The sequence below is a fragment of the Lolium perenne genome, chromosome 2 (genome assembly GCF_019359855.2).
Source record: "Lolium perenne isolate Kyuss_39 chromosome 2, Kyuss_2.0, whole genome shotgun sequence".
NCBI classification, from domain to species: domain Eukaryota; kingdom Viridiplantae; phylum Streptophyta; class Magnoliopsida; order Poales; family Poaceae; genus Lolium; species Lolium perenne.
In genome coordinates this window covers 80,458,249-80,462,846 of record NC_067245.2, presented here as the reverse complement: position 1 = coordinate 80,462,846, position 4,598 = coordinate 80,458,249, and the positions used below count along the sequence as shown (strand labels likewise).

Genomic DNA, 4,598 nt, shown 5'->3' with positions numbered 1-4,598 from the left:
GAGATTCCCCAAATCTCAATGGGCACTTTGTATAGGAGGCATGGAGGTACCCCTTTTTTATACTTAGTTAAAACAATACTAGGAAGCTATGGCGCGGCGGCACGCCGCGCCCGTAGAATGGCTAATGGGCACAACATAAGGTATCCCTGTGTTGGCAAGTAGGATCGTTTAAAAGTTACTTGTATACATGAGGGAAAACGTCGTTTAACAATAGAAACATCTCTCCAAAGCCCATCAAGCCAGGTTGTTGGACATTGGACATGAAAGAAACCAAAACGGATTTACTAAATGAAAAATATGGACATACATGGGGTGATGGAAACTTAAAGAAGCTAATGCCAGGATAACCATCTTCGATACTTTGTGGCTTGGAGATATGAATGCTCGCGTCATCGTGATGCTTTGTGGCTTTGGAAATATGAATGCTCGCCATCATCGTCATCGTCCACGTTGGAGGAGTCGAGGACCATGATTTCTTTGCTCTCTTTGTTTGCTGAAGGCCCATCTTCATCATTGTCGCCAGGGAAGTCTGATTCAATATTGCACAAAAACAGAGAAATCATGAGATCATTTGGCTGACGTTTTCTTTCTCGTGCATCTTCAATACAATCACCTATAATTTTGTTCAGATGAAAATAGAAAAATCTGAAATGGAATGCAAGGATGGAATATAATAAAGTCCTGCACAACAAAGTACAAAGATATGCAAAGGCCAGTTAAACTGGAAATATGCATGATGTTATAATGCAACTATATAACAAATAAGTAAATATGTAGTCTGCGCAATGGAAATGTATGCACTAACATGAAGTTGCATAAAGCTGCAATATGCTACAGGTGACTTAAAAGGTCATGAACTAATGTAGCAGGTTTTCTTCTTTTTCATCCACGATAATTCTGTAGCTCGACTCCAAAACGGGAAGTTAAATATTTGTCCAACGGTCAAAACTTCACAAATATCCTCAAAATTTATTTCATAGTTGCAGCAGTCCACATAAAAAACCTGTGCTTGTCTACCATCGTCAACCATCATTAAATTTTAATCTGTACCTAAAGAAGTATGTTTCCCCAATTTCATGGCATGCAAATAACTTGAAATTTCCAAGGCAGTGTACTCTCGTGATTTAAAAATAAGAAACTTCACAGCTTGGACTGGACATAGAAGAGACATATGAGATCTCTAACAGGGGACCTCTGCTAATTTATCTTGCTAAATATATGGTAAGTGAGCACCTCTAAATGCACCATTAAACTGGTAATAATGACTATCAGCTTAGTATAAAATAAGCTCACCGTAGTGTTTCACACTGAATGTGCAAGAAAACCTGGAACGCAGACATCATATCGATGTAGAACACATTATTGGTGACAAAAGCAATGTGATATGCAGATAGATCTCTTCCTTCTGCAGAGCTGTGCTTCAGCTATAGAAGACCACCTACAGGCCATAATTCGGGCCAAAAATTCAGGCCATAATGCGGACACAGCTGGCTGGACCGTACTCCGGTGGCCACTGTATAAGTTTCAGTTGTCATTATGGATCCCCTGTTCAAAAAAAAAAAAGGAAAACATCTTATGCAGATGCATAAATGATAAATGAATAGTCCTGAACAATAAGTTGTAAAAAGGCACTGGCATTTAGCAGTTTAGCGCGAACACAAACATGCATATTTGCTTCAACGAATTTACACACATTCTGCATGTCTGCAAAATAAGTAGTTGGTTCAGGGTACAGTACCACAGATGAAGAATAATTTTGAATAGCCTCAACATCAAATATCTTGGATGGAATGTAACACTCCTCTGGTCATACAATACGTCTGTAGATACAGTAGAAGCAACAACAAATCTATGTCTTCTTGTAATTCAATAAAGATATTGGGCTTTTTCCAGAGATACATTGTATTTGTTTAGAAAAAAGTGTCAAGGCTGCTGCTTCAAGAGGAAGAGCCTTCTGATACACAATCATCAGGTACCTTGATAGCAACTCCATCTAGTATCCTTATGAGTTTTTTGGGAAAGAACAATGCATGCAAAACCAGATGGATAATCCATTGCCATTGTCTCCTGATCAATATGTTCCAATGCATAATATGGAGAGAACATTTCTTCAGCAATGATGGGTGTCCACATAAGTAAGGGCATATTTTTTTAGAGTGATGATCAGTCATAGCTCAACAATTATGCTCTTCAGATGAATTGGATTTTCTGCCACATAAAACCTGTAAGCAGGCACATCCATTGACCAAGGACCCCGTCATTTCCGCAGAGGTCCAAAGCTCATAGCGCCTCCCCTGGTAATAATAAGAAATAACTGTTTTTCATCAGTGCATTAGTGAATAGTCATAATCTTAAACATACGTAGCTTTCTTGTGAGATGTTCGATCACTGTATCAACTGGAACTATTTGGAAGTCAGAAGAGTGGTTCTACTACATTTGTATAGTGAAGGCATGCATAGGGACGCAAATTTTGCTGAGAATCATACCTAAAGATTTCCTTAATCTGCAGAAAGCGCCGACCCATCGCCCATCTTTAATCTACATATCTAGACAATGTCTTGTAGGAAAACAGAATTCAGCAACTAAGAACTCTCATATTTTACGGAAAAATTTAACATCAAATTAACTAAGTAAGCATCTGATTGTAGATGGCAAACTGATCATGTTTCAGTTTTTCATGAAGGATCTTAAAACATTTATGCCATACTGTTGCTTTTCAAAAATTGATCTATTTAATAGTTCTACAATACGAATGGACTCTGAATATTCAGTTTCTACACTTTTAGCCCAAAACTCATGAAGCGTGCTCACATATATTGACAAAGATTGAATGGTTGAATTCGTGATTCTTTCAAGCATTTTGTAGGAGGCTAAAAAAATACCCAGAGATCATTCCCTCATAAACAAAAAAAAAAGTTAACATCAAACGATGGCAAATTTGACGTGTTCTTGCAATGTGCAGTTAGAGATCACATAGTCATTAGCAGCATTGGATAGGGGGTAAGGGAACCAGTATTTTCCGTGGCGGTATCTTCTTCTTTAACCTTAGTTGTTGTTGCTCTGTTGGAGACTTCTGCTGTCACGAAGACTCTGCAAATTCCTACAGCAAACGACAACTGAAATCAGCCTGTCGTCGCATCCATGAAGTTCAACAGTAAAAGCTTTGACGGAAACAAAGCATCATCCCATCCATGAAGTCAGCCCTTTCAGTTGCTGCAGGGACAGGAACAAATCAAAATTTAATCTCACAAACAAAAACACGAAAAAGAGAGAGAGAGAGAGGAGGAACGCACCATGGCATCATCGTGGGCGATGTGCGCGTCTAAGCTGTCGAACTATGATCCCTTACTCCTCCTTAACCCTATTGTCACCGGCATGGACCGTCCCTGCTCCGCCCGCGTTCCGCCCCAGCGGCTCTGTCACAGGCATGCGCCTGCAGCATCCCTCGGTCGCCTCCATCGGCCCGCGGCAGCCTCGCGGTCGCCGCCGCCGGAAGGCTGCTTCCCCATCACGTGGTCGCCGCCACCGGCCCGCGGCAGCCCCGTTGTCGCCGCCGCCGACACGCGCTTGCCCCGCCCCTAAGGTCGCCGACCCGCAGCTGCCTCGCGGTCGCCGCCGACAGCACGCGAGTGCCCCACCCCCAACGTCGTCGTCCCCTGCCCGCTGCTGCTCCGCCCCGAGGTGGTCGCCACCGGCAGTCCGGCACGCTGGTCGACTACACTGTCCTTTATTTCATCGCGAGAAAATGCAGCAGTGTAGTGGGTAGCTGGATAGGAAGGAAAAGTCCAGACGTGAGAGGTGGAACGTGGAAGAGTGGGACACGCGGAAACTGATAAATGAAGACTGGGTAGCACTCACCGCTTTAACCCCACTGAGGCATCCCAACCGGTAACCGGTTGCCCCGCTCAGTCAAAAAGAAAATTGACGTAAATTAATCAGTCCATTCTAGTGACGTGTCAGGAATTGATTGGAGTAGGGGAAGGGAAAATAGCCATGAACAGTACCGAAATCAAGTACAAAGCGTGAATCTGATCAACTTTTATATAGGTATAGAATGCATGTGAAAAGGTATGTGATAATCTACAATTGAGTAGCATGAGGGTGGGTGCATGTGCCAAGGGCATGAGACATCCAACTTGTAAGAGGCCAAACGCATAAAACCGTATGTATTTCACAACCGTTGACATGAGTTGCATCCCTCAAATTTACTTTTACTCTTTATTGCTATAAAAGTTTTGGCATGTATACTCCCTGCTTACTTTGAATATCCACCTGTTCCGGTGAAAAAGAAAAGAAAGAAAAAGAAGAAAGAAATATTCGTTGACCACTTGAAATTACTTCATGTTTAATGTCGGTAGTGCTTTCATATGTTTTTTTTGCACATTTTGATTTATTGTTGAACACTTTTGGAGTGAACAAGAAATGTCACTTCATATCTCCTTTTCTTATTGATATTCATTAAATTTTGAATCATTAACCTTGTGTATTAATACTTGTTACATTGAACTAAGCAACAAACTTCAAAGTCCATTTAGGGTTTTTGTCACCTTCATACTCGAGGACGAGCATGGGTTAATCTTGGGGATGTTGATGCATC

At 41.6% G+C, this 4,598-nt stretch overlaps 1 long non-coding RNA gene across 3 annotated transcripts; it reads right to left on the bottom strand.

Moving 5' to 3' along the window:
- Positions 1-261: 261 nt before the first annotated feature.
- Positions 262-3,767, bottom strand: LOC127333074 (uncharacterized). 3 transcript variants are annotated; one of them, XR_007870948.2, is made up of 5 exons: positions 3,295-3,767; positions 2,488-3,214; positions 1,739-2,294; positions 1,294-1,545; positions 262-529 (listed from the first exon to the last, which is right to left on the bottom strand). It is a non-coding gene; the product is annotated as an uncharacterized lncRNA (long non-coding RNA). The 3 variants fall into 3 exon arrangements; XR_007870949.2 differs by lacking the exon at positions 262-529 and adding an exon at positions 570-681; XR_007870947.2 differs by lacking the exon at positions 262-529 and adding an exon at positions 570-613.
- Positions 3,768-4,598: the final 831 nt, after the last annotated feature.